Source organism: Tamandua tetradactyla, chromosome 5 (assembly GCF_023851605.1).
Source record: "Tamandua tetradactyla isolate mTamTet1 chromosome 5, mTamTet1.pri, whole genome shotgun sequence".
NCBI lineage: Eukaryota > Metazoa > Chordata > Mammalia > Pilosa > Myrmecophagidae > Tamandua > Tamandua tetradactyla.
Window position 1 is genome coordinate 3,756,550 of NC_135331.1, and position 17,650 is coordinate 3,774,199.

Sequence of the window (17,650 nt, forward strand, 5' to 3'; positions counted from 1 at the left end):
CCCAGGAATGGATTGGATTGAAGATGCTTTTCCAGGGTACATACAGCTTCCAACCACCACAGCAGACATAAACAAAATTAGGAAACAAGAGCTTAAAAGTTGGATAATATCTTTTGGGAAGATTTTTACCTCATATCAAGAAAATGTTAAGGTGCCTGAAGATGGTGCTTCTCCAAGTCAGAAGTGTGGCCATGTGACCCCAGCTTCCCTATGAAGGTGAAGGGGCCCCACAGTTTGCAGGAGGATGGGCTCGTTGCTAAGAATTCCCATAAAGGAAGTTGTAAATGTCAGTACTTATAAGGAACTGTTTGTCTGGAGCTTTCTTTTTCTGTTCCTCTAAGATGCCAAGCTCATTTCCATCTTAGGGCCTGTATTAGTTAGGGTTCTCTAGAGAAACAGAATCAACAGGGAACACTCGCAAATATAAAATTTATAAAAGTGTCTCACATGAATGCGGGAACGCAGTGTCCAAATCCGCAGGGCAGGCTGTGAAGCCAGCAATTCTGCTGGAGGGTCTGGGCGAACTCCACAGGAGAGGCTCACTGGCCGAAGCAGGAAGAGAAACTGTCTCTTCTGAATCCTCCTTAAAAGGCTTCCAGTGATTAGAGTGAGCATCACTCATTGCAGAAGACACTCCTCTTGGCTGACTGCAAATGGAATCAGCTGTGGATACAGCTGACATGATCATGATTTAATTCTGTGAAATGTCTTCATCGCAACAGACAGGCCAGCACTTGCCCAACCAGACAAACAGGTACCACCACCTGGCCGAGTTGACACATAAACCTGACCATGACAGGGCCTTTGTACTTGATGTCTTCTGCTGGGAATAACCTCCCCTAGCTCTCCCTGGGCAGTGCTTCCTCCTCTTCAAGGTCACAGACGAAGCTCCCCTCCTTGGAAAGCCTGTGCCTGGCAATTCTGTTTAATGGGGCCTCCCCTCTGGCTCCTGCCTCTTCTCCCCTCTGTGACACTGGCCACTTTTATTTGTCTGTGGCAGCACTGTGGGCAATGGGGCAGGAGTCCCATGGCACCTGCATCGTGGCAATCTAGAGACAGTATAATAGTCACAGGGACACTCAAGCCAAGTCCCCCACCTGCCTGCCGAGACCTGGGGCCTGTCGCTCCCTAGCTGTCCCTCACTTTCCCAGTTCTGTCCAATTATAGCAACAACAAATTCACCTACTCATGATTCTCTTATGATGATTGAGCCCATGTAAAGCACGTAAGAGGGTCTGACACGTAACACTCAGGAAATGCTGTTTATCGTTTTTAGAGCATTTTTCACTGTTGACGATAATCTTCATTATTTATTTCTTTGTCCTTCTCCACTAGTAATGTCTATGAGAGTGGAGAATGTAACATCTACGAGAGTGGCTCCTCCTCTCTTTTGGTCACTGCTGAATGCCCAGACCTGGTTTGTGGTAGACGCTCAGTAGATAGCTGTGTGATTCATGGATGAATGAATGAATGGTTTATAGCTATGAGCTCCCACCTGGCAATTCCCCCTGGTGCTCAGTATAAATAGAGCCTCAGAGAACACTTGAGAATCAGGGATTCTTGTGCACAGGAAACTCACACATTCTGGCACAGTTGCCCAGAAATGTAAACACCATGCCTCATAGCACTTTACTGAGCAGGATGTCTGCTTCCAGCCCTGCAGGTGAAAAAGGCATCTCCAGACAAGCAATTCAGAGCTCAGATCCTTTCTTTTTCCAGGCCTTGTCATCCAGTGGGCGATCATACTTGAAAAGCACTCTTTCAGGACATGCTGAGGTGTAATAGACAAAAACATCATCCCAGTAACCCAGTTATGTAAGAAAATGTAAATTTCTAGTTCTCAACTTAATTTTCATTTTCTCCTGGATTCTACCTATATTTCAGACCATCCATCGTCTGTGTACTCACCTTCCCCAGGATCGAATCTAAATTCCATGGTGCTTTCTTTGTGCTCAGTTCAGGGGAGGGTTGACCAACCTCCAAGGGCATCCTTCTTTCCACCTGGACTTTTGTTGTCCATCAGACCTGAACACCTCTGCTTCTATGGCTGCAGCATCTGAGGCTATGCTGGCTGAGCCAAGCCTCTGCCCTTTCCACTGCCCGTGACCTTCAATCTGCAGGAAGCCTGGCTTTATCTACAGTTCTGCTCTCATGTGTCCACGGCCCTGCTCTCCTGTGTCCACGATCCTGCTCATGTGTCTACAGCCCTACTGTTTAGGGCTTCAGCCGCTGGCTGCAGACCCTTGTCAGATCCCCATGCTTTGCTGTGAAGAGGGACTGGGGGAAGGGCCATGCCCCTTCTGCCCCCATGTCCTCAGTCCTGCCTCAGTGTCCTCAGTCCTGCCTCGAGTGCTATCATCCGCAGTGAAATTCAGCCCAGGGTGGACTCAAGTTGAAGCAGTTGCTACTGGCGCTCAGAAACCCTTGTTTTTCTTTTTTGCTCAGTCCTCTGTAATCACTGTCTGTTTCTGACTCTGCCTTAAGTTGGTTCCTCTAGAAGTAGAGCCTAGGATGAGGTTTTGTGTGCATGTGTTTTGTTGGGGGCGGTTCTCAGGAGAAGCCTGTGAGGAGAGAGAGAAGCGGTCAAGCAGAACAAGAAGCTGGAAGGGGAGATGCACCCCGCAAGTCTAGCCTCGGTGTCCCTCTGGGACTCTGCAGGGTGGATGGCACCTCAGAGCTGGGTGAACCCCTTTTGGCATGGAAGCTGGCCATTTGCTCTCCCATCAGGCCCTGGTGGGAGTCTGGCTGGGCTGAGGGGCCACATGCTCTCCTGGAAGCTGCTCCCCCCGCCAGGGCTGGCCATGCGGGATGGGTGAGTGTTGAGCAGCCAACCTCGAAACCCCTGGGGAGCCGGTGGGGGAGGTTGTCCAGAAGTGGAGACTAACTGGATACAACAGGCACCTACCCCTGAGGCATCTGGAAGATTCTGTCTGTTCTCAGTGGTTACCATCTACATTAGCCACATTCTCCCCAGGAGTGAAAAACAGATCCCCTCCATTCCCAGAGGCCTGGCCCAAGCCGTTGGGTAGGGACCTTTCACCCACCGATCACCTTGGGGTGAGTCCAGCTTAGCCTGCCTGTCAGTCCCTCCTGTAGCGGAGCGGGGTGGGGTGGGGGAGGCAGAGCATGAGGGGGGCACATACGAAAAAGGGGGTGCGTGTGCAGAGCGTGGGGGGGCATGTTTGGCTTCGTGGGAGATCTAAGGGAAAATTCATTTGTGGTATAAAAAACTAGTCGCTTGATTTACATTTTTTGTTTTGGAAAAAAATACATCCGGTATTATAACTCCAGTGCAAATGTGATTAGTAATTACGTTCGTTTAAACTGCGTGCACAATAATAAGCAGCTTCATGTGCTCGCGGAGCAAGTGTGCGTGAACTGCGTGCTGAGTGCGGCACGCGTCCGAGCCTTTCACAGGGGCGCTGCCCACCTGTGCCCGGTGCCGTCTGGGAAATGTCTCCTTACAAGTGAGAGGGGCGGTGAGTGGGCGCAGAGAACCCAAAGACTGTGCCCTGAGTGTGTATCGCTAATATACTCTGTCTCACTTTCTTTCGTCTATATACAGCCACGTTGTTAGGTCTTAATTAGAACATTAAATACCATAGTTTCCCTTTATAAAGCCAGCAGGGTTTTCTTTGCTGTGAAAATGAGCCGTTCGATTACCCTCCTCCTAATGGAAAAAGTGTAATTAACATTGTCTAGAGGCTAATTTCTATTTGCGCTGCCATTCCTCATAAGCAGAACATCATTCTCTGGAAAAGTCAATGTGTCACTTTTATTAGCCCAGTTTGCACTTTAACACCAAGAGAATTAATTCAGGCTACATTAGCGCACTTAACTTCAGATACAATGGAATTATCTGACTCTGTCCTTTATGAAGTCATGTCATTTGGACGTGAATTGCACGCAGCTGTGCAAAAAAAAAAATGTGCTCATCACATGATACTTCTACGGAAATCGATTTTCTAAGTCATGCGGCAAGGAAGGGAGAAGGGTGGGCACATTTTTCTTTTCACAATTTCCCTGTTTTCATTCATGAGACTAAAAGCCCCTTATTCAGGGCTGGCAGAATTTCCAATGAGTATATGCCCTTAAGGGATCCACTCTAAGCCATTGTTTAATCTCTCCAGTCAAAGATTTTCTAGGTTTTGGGTTTTTGCTATTTAAAAAATCATCAAGTTAAAGACATCAGATATTAAAGAACTTCACCATTAGGGACTTCTCAGACCCCTCATTTTAACAGTGTGAAGTGCAGTTTGCTACCTCTATTCCAAGTGCAGCATTAACAATGCAGATTCACAGATTGCTAGAACCCTCAGTTTCAAGTCTGTGCCAGTTTGAAAGGATGTATGTACCCTAGAGAAGCCATGTTTTAATCCTAATCCCATTTTGTAAAGGCAGCCGTTTCCTCTAATCCCTAGTCAGGACTGTATGTTTGAAACTGTAATCATATCATCTCCCTGGAGGTGTGATTTAATCAAGAGTGGTTGTTCAGATGGATTAGGTGACGACATGTCTCCACCCATTTGGGTGGGTCTTGATAAGTTTCTGGAGTCCAATAAAAGAGGAAACATTTTGGAGAATGAGAGATTCAGAGAGAGCAGAGAATGCTGCAGCACCACGAAACAGAGAGCCCACGCGACAGCAACCTTTGGAAATGAAGAAGGAAAACACCTCCTGGGGAGCTTCATGAAACCAGAAGCCAGGAGAGAAAGCCAGCAGATAATGCTATGTTCGCCATGTGTCCTTCCAACTGAGAGAGAAAGCCTGACTGTGTTCGCCATGTGTCCTTCCACTTGAGAGAGAAACCCTGAACTTCAGCGGCCTTCTTGAACCAAGGTATCTTTCCCTGGCTGCCTTTGATTGGACATTTCTATAGACTTGCTTTAATTGGGACATTTTCTCAGCCTTAGAACTGTAAACTAGCAACTTATTAAATTCCCCTTTTTAAAAGCCATTCTGTTTCTGGTATATTGCATTCCAGCAGCTAGCAAACTAGAACAATTAGTTACCAGAACCCTGTAAAAGAGGAAACATTTTGAAGAAAGCAAGAGATTCTGAGAGAGCAGAACAACATAGCCATGAGAATCAGAGAGTCTGCCAGCCAGTAACCTTTGGAGATGAAGAAGGAAAACATCTCCCAGGGAGCTTTGTGAAACAAGAAGCCAGGAGAGAAAGCTAGCAGATGGCGCTGTGTTTGCCACGTGCTTTTCCAGATGAGAGAGAAATCCTGACCATGTTTGCCATGTGCCTCCTTACTTGAGAGAGTAACTTCATTGGCCTTCTTGAACCAAGGTATCTTTCCTTGGATGCCTTAGATTGGACATTTCTATAGACTTGTTTTAATTGGAACATTTTCTCGGCCTTGGAACTGTAAACTAACAACTTATTAAATTCCTGTTTATAAATCCATTCCATTTCTGGTATATTGCATTCCAGCAGCTAGCAAACCAGAACAGAATCCCTCAGAGGTAAGTAAAAAATTCTCTCATTCATAAAATTTTTCTTTAGGAAGCACAGGAAGTAGGAAAAGAATCTTACCATAACATCTGTTATTTTGCCAAGGTTTGTTATTTAATGTGCTCTTGCTCCACTGAGTTTTAGATACTGGCCATTTTCCTGCGAGAGAAAATCCTATTTCCTAAGTGTCTTTCTTAAACACTATTTAGAAGCTATTAACTTCTCCCTTTAAATAAAAAACTGCACACTGGTGTCACCTGAGCCAAATATGTTGCCTTTGGGCTACATAGGATTTAAAATAAATTTGTATTAAAAATCTTGTTGCTAACTTTAGCATTAGGACTTTTATATAAAATATTGACTTTCTGCATTCTCTTGTAAAACTGGATGCTACCACATAGGGCTTGTCTCCTACTTGGCAGCTGCCAGGTGCAGCTGAGGGAAACTTCCCTGTTCTGACATGGCACGCGTTCTCCTTGGCCTCTGGACCAACCCTGCCTCCTCATTGTTGGACCCTGTGGGAATCCCCATGTGTGCCCGCCAAGCTAAACGACAGACGTGATGGCCAAGTAAATGTTGTCCAAAATGAAACTGGTTTTGTTGCCATGTCACTTATCTCTGCTAATTGTTCTGCATTTCTTTTACCTCTAGACAATTCAGTCCTTGCCTAACATGGACCAACTAGTAGATTTCTTTAAAGGAAAACATGATCCTACCTGAAGTAAAATCCTCTTTCTTTCTCCAAGAGCCAATTCTGCAGAAGTCCTTGGCACTTAGAGGTGCCTCATTTGAACAGCGTCGTCTCATGTTTCCCGAAGGGGAATCCAAATGCAGTTGATTGCCCCTTGACTCTTAGGAAGTCAAGAGTTTCGTCCTCTCCTTGGGAATCCAAGCAGGCTGAAATGCAGATGTGAGATGGGGATAAAGATGGAGTCCTTGGTCTGGGGTGAAATCATTATTGCCCCCTTCCCTTCATTGGAGAAGTCCCTCTCCAAATTTTCCATTGACCTTCTGGCCCAGAACATAGCAGCATGATCTAGGAGACGTGGCTGGGGTGGCATATGTTTTCCTCTGCTGGCTTTGGAAGTATTCACAAGCCAGGGAGTGAATCTCCCTTCCCACAACTGAGTCCATAGTGTATTGCTGAGGCCGAGTTTGCTACCATATTGACTTCAGAGAGGGCTAAGGAACTGAATCAAACTGCTTTTACATGTGTACTGGACTTGGGAGCTTGGGGGTGCTTAAAGTGGAGAGGTTAAGACCTGATCCCAGGCTGCACGGGTAGTTCAGTGGTTAGAATTCCCGCCTTCCATGCCGGAGACCCGGGTTCGATTCCCGGACCATGCACAACCACCCCCCCCAAAAAACATACATTCATTTGTGCTTGCTTCAATGGCACATATACTAAAATTAGAACGATACAGAGAAGATTAGCATGGCCCCTGTGCAAGGATGATACGCAAATTTGTGAAGCGTTCCATATTTTTTAAAAAAGAAGAAAAGAAGACCTGATCCGAGCTAGCCTAAGACCAGGAGACCAGGTCCCTTCAGAAACCCCCTTCCTGGGCCCTGACCCTTTCTGCTGCCCCCAGACCCTGCCAGCCTGTTACTGAGACCCCTGATCTCTCACCCTGGTTTGATTCTCTTATCGTAAAAGAAAGAGGGACACCCCAAAACTGATGCTCAGGTGGGGCCTGGACGAGTTCCTCTTACGTAAGATTGGGGAGAGGGGGATTCTTAGCCCAACAGAGTCACCCCTGGTTCAGAACTCCCCGACCTGTACCACATTAAAAAGCCCGAGTGGCACTAGGCTAATTGGAAGTGGCTTCCAGGGCATCTGTGGGGAACCTCAGGAAAAAGTTATGTATTGAAGATATTGCATGATTATATAATAAGAAAAACTAAACCCAACATTAAGAAAAACATTAGATCCTGAATATGTACATAACTTCCAAGTAAGATCTTTTTAAAATTTTAACGAAAAACTTGCATGCCTGAGCATAACTTCTAAATATCTGGTTTTATTCTTGAAATGCCCAGCTCCAATCCTTTGAAGTGATTTTTTTTTCAAATTTTTCATTGTCAGCACTGATGAGTAGATGATGCAGAAAAAATTTACCCATTCTTACAAGCATTCAAAAATTCGTAAGAGTTACAACTATATCCTTTTCTTTTTTGACAAATTCAATTTGGAAATCTCTTGTGGCAATATGAATAGATTTCTGATCAAATAGAACTCCTTTTTAAATATTTCAAAAGAATGATGAGATGCTAGTTTGACACAGATGTCTTCGGGGTTTGGATCTGGTGGTTGGAGAGAATAAATCTTTCCTTTTAAAGAGGCTCATGGGCACATAAGACCACGTCCTTCTAGCCAGAAAAAGAACAGTAGAGGGAGAACCCCAGGCTTGTTCCAGGATTTTGTGCTGCACACCCCACCTTTCCCTCTTCTGCCCGTGTTCTAAGACGCAGGAGCTCCCCCTTTGAATTAAGCCACCTCCATGCCCGTCCACTCTTGCTGACTTTGGAGCCAACTTCCCATTTCCTCCCACAAGACTTTAACTCGAGTTAATTCCTTGCTTGGAGGTCTCGGGTGGAATGGCACTGGCCAGCGCTGCAGCCGAGCTCCGAGGGCACGTGGCTGAATTAGAGACTCACTGAAGTGTATATAAGCGATGCGTTTGATTTTGCATAATGAGGCATGATCTACCCAGAGCATTTTGCATAATATAAGAACAATAAATCATTTTGGCCTCGTCAGTAATTCTCCGGGCTGTGCATTAGGTAAACAAATTGCAGGCAAAGTTCGCAGGAAACCAGGAGGCAGGGATTCTGTGGCTGTGACTGTACTTTCTAAGCACTAAGCACTTAGTAATCGTTGAAAACTATGGGTGTAAGTGGGTTGTAATTCATTCGTACACCCCTCCCTCCTTTGTCTGGTGCTGAAAGAAGACATAAACATCCTCCTCTGTGGAATGGCTGTGTGCCTGGCACTGATAAATGTATCAGACTCCAGCATGGCTTTTATCTGAGAAGCAGATTTTGATAGCTGGCTAGGATTTAGGTCAGTGGATAATTCCACACAAACAGCCAATCTTAATGCTATTGACAAAAGAATGAACACAAATAAAACTGGCAACTTCCATAAATCCCTGGCCTGTAAGTAGCTGTCTTTTCATGGATTTATCATAAGTGTCTTTGAAAGGTATCTAAAAAAACCCACTTTCCACAGATTGACGGAAGAATTTTCAGAGATACCGATAACTGAGTCCCCCATTAAAGCTGCGATTCAGTGAAATAGTGCCCTGGGTAAAAAAGATTTTTATCTTTGGGTAGCAACACAGAGAAATTTCATATGGAAGAATGGGCAATGAGTTGTATAGGTATTATTTCCCTGAGTGGACAGATCCTTGAAAAATTCTCTTAGGGGTTAGGCAGATGGAAGTAGAATTGGCTGGAAGAAGACTCTCACTCGGATGCCCTAATATTGGAAGGTCTGCTTCTGCCTCGACGGAAAGCCCTGGCATCCACCTGGACAGAAAGTGGAGATGGGTAGAAGCCATGGAACTCCTCTTAAGTCGAGTCTAGGAGTTCGGCTGGGTAGACTAAATTCCTACCTCCCAAACACTGCTTGCTTTCAAACTCACCCTTGCAGCCAACTTGGCTCGTTTGGCAGGGTAATTCTTGAAGTCTCTAGAACTTCAAGATCCCTAACAAACCCAACCAATTCCCTCTCCTCTCTGAGACCTGCTCACACCCTGCTTGACGGTTTTTCTTCTGGGTTGGCAACAGCCCTTGCTCTTTTTTTTTCCCCCTCATTATTTATTTATTTTTAATCCCTATGTTTTACTCATCTGTCTGTACCGTAGATAAAAGAAGCATCAGAGACGAGGTTTTCACAATCACACAGTCACATTGTGAAAACTATATCATTATACAATCATCATCAAGAAACGTGGCTACTGGAACACAGCTCTGCATTTTCAGGCAGTTCCCTCCAGCCTCTCCATTACACTTTAACTAACAAGGTGATATCTACTTAATGCGTAAGAATAACCTCCAGGATAACCTCTGGACTCTGTTTGGAATCTCTCAGCCATTGACACTTTATTTTGTCTCATTTCTCTCTTCCCCCTTTTGGTCGAGAAGGTTTTCTCAATCCCTTGATGCTGAGTCTCAGCTCATTCTAGGATTTCTGTCCCACGTTGCCAGGAAGGTCCACACCCCTGGGAGTCATGTTGCACGTAGACAGTGGGAGGGTGGTGAGTTTGCGTGCCGTTTTGGCTGAGAGAGACAGCCCTTGCTCTTAAGTTTTAGTGACTAGCAGGGACCTGCTACATGGGATGCAAGAGAGCAGGGACCAGGCACAGAGGTGACCCTAACTCTTTATTCTCCCTTCCCTCTGACCTCTGGTGTCGTGAGCTGCTTCATATCCACCTTGAGTGGTTTATTTAGTGTGTCTTAACTCCTGGGGGATTTTAGGTTTTCTGGGCCCAGGGCTGGTGTTTTGGGCTTCTCATGAAAGCTGGCAAGTGGCGCAGAAATCCTAGGTGGTAAATAAACCTATTATTGCTTAAATCGTGGCAGCACTGTCCAAGTTCAGTCATTCAACCCTAGCCTTCGTGATTTTTGCTGTTTCCACTTCCGTTTCTGCATACTACCCCTGCTACAGGCCTTAAGCTCTTCCTCAGGTAGACGCCACTTTTAATTTCATACCTGCATTTTAAAGATAGTTTGTATCACTTTTATTACTGTTATCACTTGCAATAAATAGAAAGTTACTGAAAAAAATATTATGAAACAAACAGTTCTAGTGCATCTTCTTGTCAGGGAAAAAATATGTCAGGGAAACAAAAGAGTTTACAAGTGCTGGCAGGAGTGCAGGCTCCCTTGCACCGGACTGACCCATCCCTGTAAGCTCACCAGCACCCTTGCCAGAGAATAAAGGGTGCTCTGCTACTCAAGGCTATTCTTAAACAGTATCCTTGCACTGTCTAAACACCCCCGCCCCCCAGTCCGTCTTCTGAGAAACTCCAGACCAGAGAATCTGCTGCCAGTTTGGTCTCGCTTGGAGAAAACACTGTCCTTTTCCTGTTTGAAGAGCCAGCACTTTGGGGAGAAAGGATGTTCCCAGGGAAAACAAAGACTCTCCTAGTTTTCAACCCTCAGGCCCCAAAGCCTCCTAATGCCATCCTCAGCCCCCGGGTTTAGGGGCAGCCGGGCTCGTTAGAGGGCACTGTCTGTACCCCACAAGGTGGTGTTACATCGAGGCGCGTGTGTCCCCTGCGCTGTGCTACGTCGGAGCTGTGCCTGCATTAGGTCTGCTCTGGACATAACCGTAACTGGCAAAGTAAAAGCGTTAACGCTTCCTGCATCAGAAGTCAGAAACAAATGCTTTTAATGACCACATCGTATCTCAGTAATAAATAGCCAATTTGTGAGGAACCTCATGGGACCACCTTCTTAAAATGTGTAGAATTTCAAATTAGGAACTTAATAATTAATCATGATTCCAATGAATTAGTCTAATGAAGCTAATAGGTGACCCTCCATGATTGCAGGCAAATGTTACTGATGACTTGGTTCCCGGATTTGCTAGGGAATTGCTTCCCAAATTTAGTGTGCATGCAAATTACTGAGGGGGCTGGTTAAAAGGCAGAGGCTGATGGAGAGGTCTGGATTCTGCATTTCTAGAAGCTTCCCTGCGGTGCCATCACGGCTGCCCCAGGGACCTTACCTGCGGTGGTGGAGTGCAGGGTGGCCAGTGTGCTCTTGCTTATACTGTATCCCCCCTGAGATGGTGCAGCCCCTGACATTCGACCACCATCACTCGGCAGAAGAGAGATTCTCCTGGGGGGCTCTCCTTCCCCGGGAGAGATCAGTTTCTAGCCAGAGCATTATAGGAAAGGGTTCTGCTCCTGCTTTTTGTGCTGATTTTACAACGCCAAGAATAACAATCTTCTTTAAAACCCACTGAATAGAACCCCTTCAGTCTTTCAAAACGGGGTTGTCTGGGTGGGGCTTTCTGTTTTGTTTTGTTTCTTGTTTTTTGTTTTTCTGACAACATCCCCCAATCCCAGCAAAACATAGCCTGGTCTTTTTATCTTCAAATCAGTTTCACAAACATTGCTTAAAAGCTGCGGCTTTAGGAAAAATGCATTAAAAAAAAAAAAAAACACATCTTTGTGCACCTGGCATTCAAAAACACCATCTTTGTTCCTTTTCTCGGCTCTTAACAATAGAGCCTTGGAGGCAGCTGTCATCGAGAACCTCCATAGAAGGTGTGGACATCCTGCCTATCAGAAAGCTAAGCCTAAAGGTGCTTTTTGCAAGATACTCAATAACAACCACTTTTTTAACAGCAAGTTAAGCCTTGTCGTGACTGTAATTATCTGTGATGAATTCCAAGGGGATGCTAATATTTTGACATGTGACCAAGTTTGAGTACCAATGCTAATTTGAAAGCATCTCAGGCTTTTGTTAATGGAATACTGTATTCCACGGTTGTATTGTGAAATAGAAAGTATGGTTTTTTAAACTTACCTTGAGCTGTAAGCTATATAATACCACCTGTTCACTTAACACATACACAAACAATATGGGATTTTTGCCTATTGAGGACGTAATGCACTTCCAATGATCAAAGAGAAAACCTCTAAATATGAAATTGCATCTCATTGTGTCACTTGACGGAGAATTGTCTAGACTTGTCTCTAATGGCATTGGAGTAAAGTACGTCACAAAGGTAGTATGTGATGAGATTACATCTCCGTGCTAATGCCATCTTGCTTAATAATGCAGTGAATTTCTGAGCATATTGTCTAAATACTGTAATTTTCCAGAAGTCGTCCTTGTCTCCTCAGTCTAGCAGTTTGAACTCCAGCGGTAGCCTGTGTTCCAGGTGTTTCTATAGAAACCAGCCCAGACTTCCGGGCCTGGGTTTGTCTTCCTGGTATAGCTATTTAGCTTTGGTTGCTGCAGCTTCCTCCCAACAACACTTACTTTTCTAGCAGAGATGCAGATGATAAATCATTGCTGGAAGGAAAGCGAACCAAGAGCAGAGAGAACTAGAATGACCTTATTTGCATTCAGGACACCAGAACTAAGGAAGAAACAAGAGGACACGTGATGATTCTGAAAAGCCAGAGCTTATCAGATTCCCGTGAGGCCCTTTCTCCCTCAGCCAGCGTCCGCCTCAAGGGGACCCTCACCTTCCCCATTCTGGCCCGGCCATCGTGTCACTCGCTCATCAGGTCCAGCCCCTCCATCCACGTCTCTGCCTTCCCTTCCGGGGACTTCGGTCGCATCCCCATCCATCACTAGGTGACAGCAGCTAGAGTCCATTGTTGCTGCCTTCCCACTAATAAGAGACTTGAGAAATTAGATCTCACCTGTGCTCTGAGGATTCCTGGCGGAAGTCTGACCAAATAATGAGACCCAAAAGACCAGTTCCGCTGGGAGGGAGTAGAAGCAAGCAGGAGTGGGGACGCAGGGTTTGTCCAGTGTCAGGGTCTCTGGGCCACCTTAATTCCCCTTGTGGTCGACCCACCCTACCCCCAGCCCCCAGCACTGTCCCTCACGGCCACCATCTCCAGTGCTCTCAGGGTGCCCCCAGAAAAAGGAAAGCACCGCAAATTGGGTCATTTTAGGAGAATATAATAACGGCACATGGAGAAGCCACAAAGCTCGGTGTTCTAACGTGGAGCCTTTCCTTCTGCGGGTCTGAAGGCAATGTGTGGAGGGAATGCTATTCCATGCAGCCCACGGCGAGAGCCGCGTGGAAATGGCCTGGAGACTAAGGCTCCGGGCCACCACATGCCCCTGGGGGGACCATCCACACACTGCTCTCTGCCTTCTCTCTCTCTGACCCTGGAGCTCCCCAGTGGCCAAGCACAGCGGGAAACTGGAGACCGGGGTCTGCCAGCAGCATCCCACCCCGGTCACCTGCGTCCCCGACGCTGGGGCAGGGCTGGAGGGGACAAGTGCCACACGCACGTGTCAGCTCTTCCTTTCCTTTGTCCTGAGCACCCCGTGCATGGAGTGTGCTCACTACACCCATGTCGGAGCCACACACTCAGGACCACCGGGTCGTGTTTTGCTTTGGCCCTGCTGTGTTTTTCAACTGTGTGAAATATTCACTAGTGTTCAACCCTGGAGATTACATATAAACGTGCAGCTTTGCGGCCTCTCCCGCACGATCAGTCAGGCACGCCGAGCCCACCTCTTCCTTCACAACACCGCCTGCCGCTGTAGACAGGGCATGTGCTTTTTGGTTTCCCAAGGCTCTTATCTTGCCCCCTGCACCCATTTACGCTACCTTATGCCCAGCAGACTCTTGAGTTTGGAAGCTGCCGTAAATCGCCTTTAAGATGCCTAAACCCAGTAGGCATTTAGGAAACTAGAGATGCACCAACGAGGGTCATTATGTGGCTGCCAAAGACTAAGACAGCTGATGTTTCTGGCACGGAAGAATAATTAACAAATTCATTTGTTATGCCTTTGTGTGCACTAATATTTTCCAAGCTAATTGCTTATTCAATTAAAGTTCTTTGCTGTGATCAAGAATATTACCATAAGAAATTAACCAATAGTCTGCTTTACTAGTTCATTCATTTATGACATAGTGAGTGAGCGGCCACAACAGGCTGCGGCCCACAAGGGTAGGCCTGGAAGCAAAGGACCAGCATTGGGGTGTTCTGGGAAAAGACCAGCCCTTCTGCAGGGCCCTAGAATTCCCTTAAATAACCCTCGCCGAGCCTCTCCTCTTCCTCCAGCCGTAGGCCGTTTTCCAGGGAACAGCTTAATAAGAACGTATCTATTGACATGCTCGGTGCGCATTTCCTGCTCTGTGAAGTCCATGCTAGGTGTGGGCCCAGTCATTCCAGAGAAATCTCTTCCCTCGGTCGCAAACCATGTCCAAGTTGCTAAACCAAGAGCTCTTCCTCCACTCTCATCTTCCTCCTAAACCACAGTGGTCGCCCTCTTTCCTCAGCTCCCTCCACTTCTTGTTGGCAAATCATACAGTGAGCCCTGCTTATTCTCCAGACACTTTTTGCTTGCTCAGTTCCATACCATTGCACTCTTCTGCTTCTTTTCTCCTCCAACCTCAAAGACCATTCCTTCTTGGTCTCCTTTGCTCTTGGTCCCCTCCTCCTCTGCTCTTCAAATTTAGAGTGTCCCATGTCCCTGTCTTGTTTCCTCTCTGTCGGCATTCTCTAAGTGATTTTGTTTTACCCCACAGCATTGGATTTCCTCTTTAAGCTTCAAATCTGAAACAAAATCCCTAGCCCGAACTTCACTTCTGACTTTCAGATATCCAGCTGCTTCTCCAATGCTCCACCAGGATGTCTGACTCCTGGCCAACTTAGCGTGGTCAAAATGGCACGCTCGCTGCCCGCTCATCCCAAGTGGGCCCCCCACCCCAGCCTTCCCCATCTCAGCAAATCCACCACCATCATCGTCACTGCTCACGTCAGAACACAGAAAACCATCGAGAATGCTTCTTAACGCTCTTATCCCACACATCCAAACAGTCACAAGCTGTGTTGGTTTTACCCCTAAAGTCTTCCCAGATCTGCCCACCTCTGCCTTCCCAGCCAGCATCATTTCCCAGCTGGGCTATGGCAGCCCTGCTCCCTGGGTTCTCAGCTGCCGTCCCTGCTGCTGCTATAGCCCACTCTCCGTAAGCTGGTAGTTCAAATCGTGTGTCATTTCCATGCTCAAAACCCTTCACTAAAGTCAAAACACAAACTCCTGCTGTAGTCAGAAGGGCAAACGTGATCAAGATGCTGCCCTTTCTGATCCCACGTTCAGCGCCTCACCAGTGCTCCCATCCACTTCTCCAGTATTCCAAGCTCATCGTGCCTCTGGGCTCTGCATGGCTCCTTCCCTTGCATGGACCCCTCCCTTTCCAGATCTTAATGTGGCTGGTTCCCTCCTGCCAGCAGCACCTCAGTTGCCACCCTGCGAGGTTACTACCCGTCTCCAGACTGGCTCAGATCCTCATCATGGATGTGGGAGGCTGTGCTGCTCCGTCTCCTTCCCCAGCCATGGGTGTGGCTGCTAAAGGCTTACAGCTGTCCCCCTTCTCCTCTGAACAGCGGCGCGTGCTGGCAGCAGCTCCCTTTTCCAAGGGTAGTGCACGTCCAGTGGTGAGTGATGTGAGGGTCCGAGGTGCCGGTGACCCTTGTGCCATGCACGCCCCAGAGGTCCCTGAGGACCCGGCAAAGGCTGGACTTCACCTGAATACATTCTTTCTCACCTCTTTCTCCCCTGTCCTGGCAGGTATTCCTGGAGGGGTCACACACAGCCAAAGCCTTCAGGAAACCAGACCAAAGACGTGGCTTATCCCATTTCCCTCCTTCTTTAGTACTAGCACTTCTCACTGTCTTCATATGGCTGGTAGCAATTTATTTACTGGTCCATTTCCTGTCCTTTTGTCTCACTGTAAGTTCTTTGAGAATATGGGGCCTTTGCCCAGTGCCGTTCAAGCCCAGAACAGTGCTGTGTGCACAACTGAGGTTCTCAAAAATATTAGATGAGAAAGTGGAGGAGTTTGAGCATGCGAATGGATGCGTTGCTTACAGGACTAACAAAACACTTGGCTTTTGGCACGAAGGAAAAGTGAGCGCTTCGTCACGGCCATTATTCTCCCCTTTGCAAATGTCAGTGTCCTAATTTGGGACAATCATGTAACTTCACCACTCAAAAAAGATTTCTCCCAACGGGTGTCTTAGAGCCAATGTATATTAGGAATGATTTATTCCTCAATTTAGGGATGAGCATTTCGTAGGCATGGACCGTCCCTTGTTCACTTCTGCAGGAAACATCTAGAATATTCACCCTGTTAGTCATGAGAACCTCACTATCTCTGACAGGGAGCCCCAACCATGGTTCATCCGTGTGCTGCATGCGTGGCATGAATGAGCGCCATCCTTAAAACAACCCTGCAAATGAAGTGGGGTCTAGTCCAGCTTTAAGACAAGGAGCTCAGAGAGTTTGAATGGCCTGCCCTAGATCAGCCAGCCAGAATGGGTCGGAGGCAGGGATTCAAACATTTGTGTCTAGTTTTATGAACCAATGTGTCCAACTTAATCAGTGTGGGGTGGGAGCTACAGATGCCCTAATAATTGCCGCACTGGTTGGGAGTCTTTTCATTGCGTGGGACAGCTGAAGTGGTGCAGGCAAAAAGGCTCCTGTAGTTTTACCACAGTGGGCATTTGACTTCAGGTGGAGCTTGATTCCAGAGCTCAAATAGTGTCACAGTTTCTCTCTCTCCTTCTGAGCTGGTTCCGTTGTCAGGCAGCTTTTCCCCATGGGGTGTCAGGATACCTGCAGGAGATCAAGTTTATGTCCTCCTAGAATCAAATCCAGAGGTGTTTCCTAGAAACCCCAGCAAAATTCTTATTGTACTCAAGACCACCTCTGTGCAGGTCAGGCATCCATCCCTCATCCCATCCCTGTGTGCAGAAGACTGCAAAGCTCCCATTGTCCGGACCGGAGTCAATTCTCATAGTGGGACTAGACTGAGAACAGGAGAGAGCGCGACTCCTCAGGGTGCTTTTAGCAGGAGAAAGTGAAGTGTTGTCAAAAGCGAAGGGATGCCTCTCAAACTGCTTCCTACTGCCGTGCTTCCCTGTATTCTAACCTAGTGTGTCTTGAGCTCATTTCTCTGCAAAACACCCTTCTTCCCAAATGTCTCTCTAATGTGTCGGGTATGGACACCTGAGCTGTCCAGGCGGGGCGGCATGCTAAGCACTACGTCGTGGCCCTCTGCCCCAGTGCTGCGTTATCAGAGTCGACTCTGGACCATCTGTCCATGCAGCTGCCTGTGAGTGGTATCTAGTCCCAGTGAACCTTGAAACTAGGGTTCATTTTGAGAATTAAACAAGAAAAGCAAAATATGATGAAGCAGTGGAGCAAGCTACTCAGGACACTGGATATGTCCTATTTGACTGCCAGTCAGCCCCAGGAAGGGTCCTCCTTCTGGAGTGGCTCCCCATCCCCATATCACCCATGCACTTGGGTGGGAATGGTTTCCAGTCCCCATATCACCATGCACTTGGGAGGGAATGGCTCTCAGTCCCCATATCACCCATGCACTTGGGAGGGAATGGTTTCCAGTCCCCATATCACCATGCACTTGGGAGGGAATGGCTCTCAGTCCCCATATCACCCATGCACTTGGGTG

The 17,650-nt window shown here is 47.1% G+C and overlaps 1 protein-coding gene and 1 non-coding gene across 2 annotated transcripts in view; both read left to right on the forward strand.

Moving 5' to 3' along the window:
* The window catches only part of TMEM132D (transmembrane protein 132D), a 722,321-nt gene that overhangs the window by 541,777 nt on the left and 162,894 nt on the right, over positions 1-17,650 (forward strand). The gene's annotated exons all lie outside the window — the stretch shown is intronic.
* On the forward strand, positions 6,841-6,947 carry LOC143685263 (U6 spliceosomal RNA). The gene has a single exon (XR_013176512.1). It is a non-coding gene; the product is annotated as a U6 spliceosomal RNA (small nuclear RNA).